This window comes from Cryptotermes secundus, unplaced genomic scaffold (assembly GCF_002891405.2).
Source record: "Cryptotermes secundus unplaced genomic scaffold, Csec_1.0 scaffold31, whole genome shotgun sequence".
In the NCBI taxonomy this organism is placed as follows: domain Eukaryota; kingdom Metazoa; phylum Arthropoda; class Insecta; order Blattodea; family Kalotermitidae; genus Cryptotermes; species Cryptotermes secundus.
The window spans coordinates 446,779-459,832 of NW_019743147.1; positions in this window are offsets into that span (position 1 = coordinate 446,779).

The following is a 13,054-nucleotide window of genomic DNA, read 5'->3' on the forward strand; positions in this document are numbered from 1 at the left end:
AAATTATTTTAAGTTCTGTACCAGTACAAGACGTATGTGGGAGTTAAAGGGACTAAAATTAATGCTGCCAGTGTTCTTAATTAAGCACTGAAACATCAAAACATGGAGAGTGGAGGTGGAGTTCCATACATTTGTAACCTTGGCACTGGTTATGAAAGATATTTTGAAATGACAACCCCACACTTGCTCTCAAGTTGAAGGCAAAACCCAAATCTCAAAATGTGCGAACTGTTCTGCTTTCCCATGTTGTGGTATCACATCATTGCTTTAGATTGTGTTCTTCTGAGTTATGTCACAATGTAGTCTTGTAGGAGGATTCCAGTATTTCAAAGGAACATGCTGCTTCCGTCTTCAGGGGTTGTAGAATTGGGACAAGAATGTGTCACTGAGACTGGGACAGAGTAAGCAAATGGAGTCCAACCTGAGCCAGTGGCAATAGTAGGAAGTGATAGCAGGTCACAGGTGTGAAAACATGTGGATGTCCAAAAAAGGGATGTTCTTTCTCAAAATCCCATTTCCCTTCCATGACACAAAATATAGCATGTCCACTGAAAAAGACTATTTTCCTACAAACTGCTGCCACTGACAAAAACTAGGCCTAATTTTCTTACCCCTTCCTGGGGTTCCACTGATCCTACTTTCCTTTTAACTTACCTATATAATCATGCAAATTCCTCACCCAACATGCTTCAACCCTGAAGATGGAAACAGCGTGTTCCTAAAAATTGTTTACATGCTACAAGCCAGAAGGTTGCGGGTTCAAGTCCTGATTAGGTCATTGAATTTCTTTCAGTTGACCTAATCCTTCCAGCCGCACTAGGCCCTGGGGTTTACTTAGCCTCTAACAGAAATGAGTACCAGGAATAAATTAAATAATTTTCCTGCAGAGTAAAGCGTGGCCAGCGCATAAGGCTGACAACCTTACCACCATCTATGAGCCGATTGTCTAGATAATGTGGGACCCTCAACGTCTCACAACCCTATGGGCCTTCACGGCTTAGTACAGGGATACCTTTACTTTTTTACTACCTACAAGGTTACACAGGGTTACAGCCTATGAGTGCACCATCTGAAGCAAATATTAAACACATCTCATAATACAAGCAAGTACAGAATTTTAAACATGAGGTATGATTCGCAAGGCTCAGAATCATGCAGATCAGGTTTTCTATAGTGACCTATTTCCTGACAGAATCCCATTTTTTCCAGTATTGAAACCTAGGGATATAATTTATAAAACGCACGCTATTATGTTATCCTTAAACAATTTGTTTATTATACGCATCAACCTGTTTCCAAAGATGTGAAAAATAACTACATGAGCGCTGCCATGATTTGCACCAGAGATCTTAGCCATTTGCACTGTGAAGTTCTGTATAACATTACTCCTTTCATGTGATAGATTTGTACAATGATGGACTAGATTCATGTAACACCAGTGTCCATAAAGACTGATTGCCATTGAGTTAGGTGCAAAAGTAACTTCTCAAGTTATTCACAGGTATATGCATGCAGGTACTAATGGAGTGATATATTGACAACTTAGTGTGCTTCTATGTAAATGGAATTTAAGTTTGTTGATATAAGACATTCATTAGGACTGTGAAGGAATAGTGTATGAAAAATGGGTACAATGCTTAATAGTTTAACATAAATCTGTCCTGGAAAGTTCAGGGTCGAGTATTTAAACAATAATTAATAACAATATAATTCAGGACAATGATGCTCGTATTTTCGTACCATAAAGAAGTTTTTGTCTTCTGTTAGGCCACTTGTAAATACATAATCTAGATCTTTTACAAAAACAGGTGAAAGAAGTGCTGTACAAATCGTTGTACCGTAGTTGATTATGTGTTTCTGTTACACTTAATTTGATTGTTATTTTCTTTGGCTAAAATTAGGGTTGGTGATGATGTTTGATGTATAAAATGTGTTAACAAAGAATAGGTACGTGATCAAATTAGGTGTTACAAAAAATAAAAAAGAAACAAAAATGTGTACTGTGAATCACACCCAACTAGAACTGTAATGACTTTTTGGAAAAGCGGTTATCACTATGTTTGCACCAACTCTCTCCATACATCCTCATAATGTGTTATTTTCTGAACATGTACTGATGAATTGAAAGAGAATTTTATTGCCTGTGTTCTGTGTAGAATGATATGCCAGATCCTCATGTAATATTGATGCCTTTATTTCATTACCCTTTCCAGTCTGATAATATGCAACAAGTATACATATTTTTTTTAAGGAAATATTTTAAATAATATGTCAACAGATAGCTTAAAACACTTTCTGTCAGCGTAACAGAACAACACAGAGCACATACTTAAAGCGATACTTTCTTGTGCCCTTTTGAATAGATCCCCCCTACCCCCAATACAAAGAGCTACATAGATATTTTCGTTGATTCCTCTACTTCTCTTCCATAATAATTGCAGGGTAAAGTTCCACATTCAGGGACAGCTTTTCGTACACTCTTGTTATTTCATGCAACACACCGTGTACATATGTACTTAAGTGTGTGCACCCATGACACATCAATAGTTGACTAGGAGAGATCTATTTAACCAGATTTCAGGCTTCCAGTAAAAGGGCATGCAAATTAGATACAGTAATTAATATTATATATTGATGTGTGTGTGTGTGTGAGACTGAATGATCTTTTGTTAAATTAATTTACATTCCATTATAATTCAGTATTATCCAGAAGTTTGGTTGCATTTTCTGCATGTAATACAATAATGCAGATCTGTTTAATATATTCTATGGTGACACTGTTAGAATGATCAGTATTAATTTATCTGTTTCCTGCATTAACAGTGCAGAGAGACAAGTTCTGTTTGTAATTATATGCAGATGTACTACGAAGAGTCAAATGTGTGTTTGTGCCCAAGTGTGTATGGACATGAATGTCAGTGTGCATAAATTCATTAGATAGCAGCCCACTCAGGTTTCAAACAATAATCTTTTTTACTTAAAAATCTGCTTTGGTGGCTGTTATCATCATTCTCAGTTCCTTTGTTATTTTAATTTCTCACAACATGACAAAGCAGTGATGGACAGGAGTTAAAAGGTTGTGCATGATAGATTATAATGTTAATATTATTATGTAATTTAAAAGGATATGAACAAGATACTCTAATTATGGTTATTTTTAATTGAGCGTTTTGGTTTTGATCCTATGGCATCATTTAAAAACAGCAATTTTGTCAAGTTCCTTTTAATTCTAAGTGATAATTTGTCAAGTGTAATTTTGTTTGTATAAAATTTGTTGGAAACATAGCCTGTTTCTTATCTGTACATTTGAAAAGAGGGATACTTAGTCATATTCTTTGGTGGATGGTATAAGCTGTAGGTACCAGAGTAGGGTTCATTATGTTCTTATTTAACAGTATTGGAGAGAGGCACTCCCATAAGTTTTCTGTCACATATGTTTCACGTGACATCACAACCCCATGTACACCATCCTATACATCGCTTTGATTGGTTGTGACAATTATTATTATATAATTATTTTATTATCTTGTGTAAAAATAGTGTAGTATTTAATTATAAATTGAAATTTTGTTTGCTGTTGGGTTTTGAAGTACTCTCTTTGATTTGCAAGGCACAGTTTCATAAAGTTTATAGATTTAATTTTCACAGTGCCACCTGTGTTGTTTTGCAGGTTCTTCAATATGCTGTTCATCTCCACATTACAACTTGTTTAATTTGTTATGTATATTTTTATAGAAGTTTAATATTGTAACAGTATTATGATAATTAGCCAGCCTTGAATTTCTCTCAACAATCCCCATGGCTGTCGGAATCAGGGTATTTGTTCCCCAGACCATAACCCAATGCCCTTTCCTGAAAATACCCCAGAAACTGTATGAGATGACCACCCCATGGTCTAGCCAGCCATATGTAATATGTAAACAACCAAAACAGCATTTCACAGAAGTATTATATAGTGAGTATATGTTGGAGCGTTGCCATCTCTCTGTATCATCTGTTTAGAAGAGAATTTTCAAACTCAGATTTTGTGCTCACTGCTTTCCCATCTTCTACTAATTCAGATAATTTGAGTTTAATGCAGTACTGATTATTCCATTGTCTTCTGGGGTGTGTACATATTTTTAACCAAGATATAATGGCTCATTCTTTAAGCATGGTCCTTGCAAACTACAGAATTTCCTGAAAATGTTCTGCCAACTGAAGGACTGCTGGCAAGCAGAACGTATTTTAAACATGAGAATTCACTTCTATGCAGTATGTACAGTCAGATGATTTAGATAAGAGTACAGCTCAGCTTGTCAGGACTGACAGCACACAATAATGTTATTATGTCAGTATTAGCTGAGGTCAGCGCTGTGATTACGGACATATTCAATGCTTTGCTTTCCAAGCTCATTACACTGCTTAAGAGCTGAAGTTCCTTTGGTTGTGATTTGCCTTGAGTCCTCTTCATCTTCCTTATTTTGTATTTCTTGATCCATATTTATGTAGCTTGCTTTGTATACTTTGCACTCTTTAATATTTTTTTGTGTATTCTCTTGTTTAGAGGTATTAGTGCTCCTATATTTCAGTATAAGTTCCTGAATAATGTTTTTTGAAATCATTTCCCTGTTTTGAATTCAGTTTCTATTTCAAGTTATTTAATTATTATATTATTATTATTATTATTATTATTATTATTATTATTATTATTAAATCTTTATGAATAAAATAAATTGCTTTCTATGGATCTATTTTATTTTCATACATTTTCAACTGAACGTTAGTTCCTACAATGATTTGGTGTGTGTATGAAGTAGACTAGGGTGGAAACATGCTTCTTATTTCTCTTTTCATTACACAGTTGCAATGTGTACCGAAGGATTTGTCAGTGAAGGTACACACTGTTTTAATTGCCAAATTTACCCCGTATCAGAAGTTTAGCATATTAATAATAATCCAGGTTTACATGCAATAAATGTAACTGCAGGATTTGCTGAATATTTTTTGCCCTGCCACTTCAAAGTGGCTATGTTGTTGTGCAGACATTCTTCAAATCAGATTCTAAGAAATATTTCAGTGCTAAATAATGCCAACTACTACCTCATTTAGATTCATTACCATAATGTAGTTCCTAGACTCTGTGACAGCTACAAGTATATTGTAATATAACTTGCACATTAACTTACTCTTTTAAACAGATCCAGAATTAGAAGAATCTTCATGAAATCTTGGTGTTCGTTTTCAATATGGTGCCGTCTTATCCAGGAAGTCTTGCTGGAAAGATACAAATAAGATATAATAATAGAGATACATACAGTATTTTCATTTTCATTTTCTAGAATTTTTATACACGGTTACATATGTCATATCATGATTACAGATAACTTTACAGGGATTCATATATTTTTTCAATAATGTAAGAACTGAATGTTATGGATAAAAAGGTTATGAAGTTATATTTTTAGTCCTTCATTAGCCTTTTTTCCCCATGAATTATAAATTCAGATAGCAGACTGCAATCCACCTCTTCATGAAACTCAGTTGCATACCGCTAGTTATCTTGACACTACTGATAAATCTACCCCTTCCCCATCCATTGTCTCTGAAAGCAGTATACTTGGGAATGCCAACTGACATTAATGGAAACTGAATTATTTATATCAATCTGTTACAACTTGCGAAAGATTACACATGTCCTTCAGACCTAGTAATACATGATTTTAAGTTCATTTTGTTTTTACACTTCATCTGGTAAGTTATCATGGAATCATTCTGAATATAATTTTAAACCCCTCTGTTCAGTTAGAAGTATATATCGTTTAGTTTAGTTATGGCAAACAACATGCTATGTATTAGATTTGAGTTTCTGACTTTGAAGACCATTATCTTCTGGGAGATGATGCCCCCTATTCTGGCAGAAGTTTACCAACGTTTCTGAACAACATATTGCTGCTATCTACAGGGTCAATGAGTAAGTCAAGCAAGCAGAGTGAGTTGTGTGCAGAGAAGGTGGGGCAGGAGCCCAGAGAGAACCAACATGTCTCCTTCCTCTAGGTGGTTCTCTCTGGGCTCCTCTGCCCAGCCCTATATCTAAGCATGTTCTTCAAACACAACTCGCCCTACCTACTGCTTGCTTCCCTTACTCTTGGGCCATGAAGGAGACAGTATATTCCAGGAGAAAGCATTATTCATATTGTGAGTTGTTATGGTTGATATGCCTCTGGAGGAAAATGCTTTTAAAAATCAGTTTTTCATCCATTTACTGACACGAAAAAAAAAATTATTGTTACATATTTTTGTCCCTATAATGCATATACTGGCATGTGTGTATTAAATTTATTATAAATTTTGGCACAAAATCAGAAAAACCATTGATCTTTCTTCTATGAAACCTCCAAATGGGCAGGGTTTGGAAAATGCACCTGCTATAGAAAATCAAACACAATACAAGAATTCTTTCCAAGAGAAACATTCTGTATGTCACTAAAATGCAGGTCACTTTCAGACTTAGCAAGCTAAATTTTTCTGAAAATTTGTTGTAATAAAATTACACCCATTTCATTGTAACCTTCGGCAACAAAAGAGTAGCAGTATTAGTCAGTATAGTGATGAAATACAGGCTGGACAGCCAGGGTCCAATTCCTTGCAGGGATAAGAGGCTTCTCTCCTCTCCACAGCATCCAGACAAGCTAAGGGGCCCACCCAGCCTCCTATCCAATGGACACTAGGGGCTCTTTCCCTGGAGGTAAAAAAGGCCTGCATGAAGCTGACCACCTCCATATAACGCTGAAGCCAAGAACAGTGGAGCTATACGTCCACTCCCTCATATGTATTCATGGCGTCATGCTTAATTAATCACACTGAAAAGTTTACATTTATTGCCAACATAACCTTTTCAATACACACATGCCAGAAGTATAACTATCCTTGGTATCAGGACAGCTGGTGAGGTAGTGTTCTGTATGCAGTACAAACTAAGTATTTTACAAATGCAAACATACTATATGTGAGCAGTCTGAAATAAACATGTAACTACAAAAAAAAATAATAACAGGTGTTTTTAAATGTGGCATCTCTAATGACATTTCAGACCATCAACTAAGTGGCAATGAATGATGATATAGGGAAAATCATGAGAGAGAATTCAGTCATATCTTCTCAGGACTATTTCTGACAACAGACGGCAGTTGCACATTTTTGTGATTGCTTTTGCTTGCTGATGTGACCATTAAGAAGAATACCTTCATTGTGTATAATAGCAGATATATTGTTATAAAGAATTGTTACTGATCTGGTGCCGGGTTTTGTATCGAGGTGCAAGGTTTGTTGTTCCTGCATTGGTAGCTGTAGTGTCCTCTTTCCCCTGCCCTCTCCAATTCTTTCCCAGATCTCGTCACAATGTTTAGTTAGCTGTTCATTTGCTGGACAAAATGTGAGGGTTGTTTATAAGTTGGCAAATGGTATGACCATGGGGTTATATATAAATAAATATATGAATAACAGTGTATGAATTAATAAATAGTTATAAAATATTTAAATGTCAATGTATTGTGCCCCTTCTGAAATTATCCCAGAAATGATTGAAAGCAGCCCCATGGCTTTGGTTTTGCAACACAGCACTGCACATGAATGAAATCGCCGCCAAGACCCACTGATTACAAGACAAAGCATCTTGTATGGCAAGTGTTATACAGCAATTACACCTCTTAGTTTACTACAAGCTTTTACAACACTTGTAATACAGAAATATATAAATAAAATAATCTTTACCAGCTTGTTCACATGAAAATATACTCTTGTTATTTTTATTATTATTTATATTTATGGTCTTAGATATATATATGAAGTTGGCCTATACTGTGGTCCACCAAAGCTCCTTCAAAGAGACTGAATGAATTTATGTCCATTTTTGAGCTGGTTTTCATATCAAAATGATAACTAACTAACAATAAAACGCACAGAAGACCACTGAGAGTGCTTAACTTATAAAATTATAATAACAAAATACTTTTAGGTATTCATTATGCAGCAACTAGGAATATGACCAGAGCTTTAAATTGAATTCAGATACATGAAAATTTAAATGTGTATTTGGTGATGCACTCAATTTTTTAATGGAGCTACAATCTGAAACATTTTGCCTTTTTAGATAATTTGGCTGTTTTATGTTGATACCACCATAAAGGGAAGTAGGTATATCAGTGTAAGCTTTGAGCATACTTTTCACTTACAACTTTGCCCAACACCTCAACTCTCTTTCAGCAGAAATGTGCTGTTATTAAGGACATAGGGAATTACTGGTAACATAACCATTTCAATACGGAGAGTAATTTGAAGTATTACATCACAAAAAAATCTATGAATGCAATTGCAAGTATGTATTCATAATGATGAAGTGCTATAAATTGAGTTACAGATTAATTCAGTATGAATATTTGTCTATATACTTTGGTATTGACTAAATTATGGCTGTCATTTTCTACGTTATGACACTCTGTATTCTGGTAAGCAGTTACCGGAGGAAGCTGTTGCTTCCAATTACAGGGAGATGGCAGCAGATTCCCATGAAATGGTTGCCACCTCTCTGACTTCATGATGCCATTATCCAGAAGACTGCAAAATAAATTTTAACTGTTATAAAAGCCTCAGATCTCATGTCCAAAATTAATTTATGATTAAAGATTTGAGTTTAAGAAAAGCAAAATTTAATTACTATGGCATATTAATTGCTGAAACAGAGTTGAACCAAAATAGTGGTGTTATTGTTAAATGCACAAACTTGCTGTAATGGCATCTAAGAAATGCTTATTAAATGTTGTAAACTACTTTCTGTTGTGTTTTGTTTACAAAGTAATGCATCACTTGTTATGGAAAAAATGTTATTAAGAAACTAATTTATATTAGGTAAAGAGTTTACATTATTCTTCTTCACACTGCTGAGTTAGGTAAAATCAATTATGTAATTGCATTACAATATTGTATTAAAATTATGTATATTAGTGTTATAGAATATTATTTAAATATTCTAAATATTAATGATGAGGGCAGGTTGTGTTTGTGTGACAGTGCACTGCTGTATAAATTGGTAAAACGACTGTATCAGAAGAGAAAATAACCAAGCTGAAAGATGGTGGTATTGATGTAAATTAAAGTATAAGAGCAAAATAGAGTTTATAAAAGAATGTGTAAAGTAGAACACTATATATATATATACTATCTGGACAGTTTCTTCGTCTTAAGGTAATGAACGGGAATAATGGTAAAACAGCTAAGAGGAACATGTTTAATCATTCATTGACAGTGTTGTCTTTTTTTTCTAATGACAGGGTATAAGCTTTACTTAATATTATTGAAAACTCTTTAATTTGTTGAAAATCAGATTTATAACCATCATTAACGTTTTGTTTCTTGGCAATTTCACCCAAAGTTGACGGACGAGACCAATGGCTAAATGTGAGAAAGTAAAACAATTGAAACCAATCACAAAAGAAAAACAATGGAGTATAATCAGGCTGTAATAGATGGATTTTGCTATAATGTGATCATCCTATTAAGTTTTTGGTCTTATTGAAACCCCTGTTCCTCTCACAACCCTAAATATCCCAACCTACATTGCCCACCCTTGCAGAGCAAGTTCAGGACCTCTCTGACTGTAACATGTAAAGAAGTGTAGACGTTTCATAGGGACCTAGTATAGTTTTTGAAGATGTTTCGAAGTTACAAGAACAAAATAAAGCCTTGACAGAAGTTGGAGACAATTTGTTTTTGTGTTGTTCATCCCAACCCCTGAAGCAGGGTTGCTGCTGTATTCCTACTTCAGTCTTAGCCCAGAGTCCAGTGGGCCTCATGCAGGTTCTCTGTGGGGCTTTTCCTTCTATCCAGGCAAATTCTAGGAGGTCATCTTGAAACAAGGCAAGCAGAGTTGCCCTCTGTTCCTTTCCCAATTAATGACAATTCTGTCCTTTGTTGTTATACAGTGCAGTTTAGTTTGATCAGCCAATAAACTTCGGTAACTGACACTGACAAGCTCATGCTGTGTATTTTACAAATTCCAGGTTTATTTTTATTAAGTCTGTGTAAACATTCTTTTGTAATTTCAGACCTGTGATTGCTTAGTCAATATAGTGACTAGCTGCCGAGTATGAGTGAGGGATCTGGGTTCGATTCCCAGCAGAAGCAGAGAATTTTTTCTTCACCACAGCATCCAGACAGGCTCTGAGTTCTACACAGCCCCCTATAAAATTTGTACTGAGGACTCTTTTCCTGGGGATAAAGTGTCTGAGATATGAAGCTGAAAACTCAGCTCCACAAAATGCCTATATAAGGAATGTATGGAGCTATACCTCCACTCCTTCATAAGTCTTCATTGTGTGATACTTAATTACACATACAGCCAACTTTACCTTGCCATAATACCAGTAAAAGTGTAATCAGTTATAAAGTATCTGTTACTGTTCCATAAGCTACTATTTATAATATAGTGGGTGAAATTATTTGTGATGTGATTATTATAATCTGGTGATTAATATTAAATCAGGACAAACTATATCAGAATGTTCTGATCATAAAAGGTACAGTGGTTTTCTGAAGGCTATGGAATACACAAGAAGGCATTCCTAAACCATATGAGCCATATGAGGATGCTGCAAGTGCCAACATATGAAAAAGAAAAATAGCTGGCTTGAATATGGCTTTAGCCCACGTAGTTGGTTGAGGTATTTAACCACAAGCCTGAAAGTCGCGGGTTCGATTCCCGATGAGGTCGTTGGATTTTTCAATTTACCGAATCCTTCCAGCCATACTATGGCTCTGGGGTCGACCTAGCCTCTTAACAGAAATGAGTACCAGGAATCTTCCTAGGGGTAAAGGGCGGCCGGCAGACGCGTAAGACAAACTCACCGCCATCTGTGAGCAGACTGTCTAGAAAATGTGGGAGCTTCGGTGTCTCACAACCCTATGGGCCTCCGCGGTCTGTTACATGGATAAATTTATATATAAAAAGTGATGATTGTAGTAAATACGGAGAATGGGAGACATTGTCTTCTTCATGCAGATTACTGCTGTGGCAAAACTTCTGAAATATTTTTCTCCCCCGCTCCCATTTTTGAGTCTAAGCGGCCGTAACTAAACTACTAATGCAGCAGTCCTGAAACATCGCTACCACCGGCCACTTAATCCCAGGTAAAAGGTAATCATGTTTTCCAACTAGTATAATGAGAAACACCAATTTATATAGGTTCTGCACAAATTCATACCTTTCTTTACACTCGCAGAAATGTCCATAAACTAAAAACTTTTCGAAATGCCCACACCGGGAAATACAATGGCCGCAACTACGAGTATTATTCCCTCCTTACGTGCAACTTCCTTTTGGATGTTTACGATACGGCCGATAGGTAGCAGGCATATGCAATGTAATGGAGGTGCGGTAAATTGCGCGAGTCTCGCTCGATGCGACGATGTATCGAAGATGTGTAGCCTAATGCGACCCGGCATGTTCGAGTTTTCAGCCCCCCTTCCCTATTTTGAAAAAGTAAAATGTACGCTTATGACATTACCTTCCTGTGTGTGTGTGTGTGTGTGTCTGTCTGTGTGTGTATCCACCCTTAATAACTTTTGAATTCCTGAACCAATCTTTATGAAACTTGGTATTTATATCATGGCACAAGAACCCCATCTCAGCAGCGGAATTCATAAATCCCTCACATCAATAATATCAACATTACAGCCCCTCAGATTTCTGAGGCAAAACCTTAATATTACCTGAACGCCTGCACCAGTCTTCATGAAACTTAGTATGCATATCATGTCACCTGAACCCATTCAAACGGCGTATTTCTTAAATCCCTTCCATCAGCAATAAAAACATCTCAGCGTTTCAAATTACTGAAGCAAAACCTTAATATTCCTGTAACACCTGCACAAATTCTCATGTCACTGAGCAAGAGAACTATACCGACCGAGCGACCACCGCTTGCCGACGGAGTTAATGCCAACTTCTGCGGATAGAGGGTGTCACGTGGTCAGCATTTGATCTCGATTTTCTAGACCGGAGTCTTTATTTCCTTGAAATAGTTCCTCAATTAACCTCACGAGGCTGAGTGCACCTCGTTACAGGCCCACTAGTTCTAAAAAAAATCTGGCAGCGCCGGGAATAGAACACGGAACCTGTGGATCTGTAACGAGGAACTCTGACCACTAAACCACAAAGGCGGTCGGATATTCGTCTAAGTATGTAGTATCTAAAAGTTCAGTTGCTGTTTCAGAGAAATCATGGTGTCCCCATTACAAAGTGAATCAAAGAACGTTCTTTCAGGAAATAATCGCTGTATATTCTGAGAATCATAAGAGACACATAAATACACTCTAGGGTGAGAACACAATATTATTAAAAATTAAAGCAGGTGGTGTATGTAGTGACCACTGTGCTTAAACGGCTAATACAGATAGGGTACTACTCTGTTTTATAAATTCAATTAATCGCCAATTCAGGTTCACTAAAATAATTCACTTTTGAAATAATAATTAACCTTCTGAAATTTAAAATATAGTCCTATACTTGCAAAGTAATTTCTGTGTCACTTCTAATTCCAAAACCCTCAGGCCAACATTGCCTTCCTTGGCTAAATTAATTAATTTTGAATCCGGTTTTAGTATGTGACGCCATATTCTAAGACCTATTTATTACTGATATGCAATACGACCTTCTTCAGCTTTAATGACAACAACACTCGCCACTTATTTCACGGCGTAAGGTGTTTTTGAAACGCTTATGTTTGTTCTGTCGGTCAAGCAATATCCTGTCGCTCCTGAATTCAAAGATTCAGGGCACTGCAGCACTCCTGCCTCGTATTCGGGAAGCCCTGGATTCACGCAAGCTTTAAATATTCAGTGTTCATCAAGAGTTCTGTTTTCTGGTATATAACACCATTGAGGTCGTTAAAAGTCAAGTGACTTCTCGGAGGTACTTGTCGCCTCCCTCTTCAAGGATAAAGATTGAGCTAAGCAACAAACCAGCATAGAGCAAGCAGCAAGAAGAGCTCCGAGAAAATATTGACAGAATGCCGTTTGG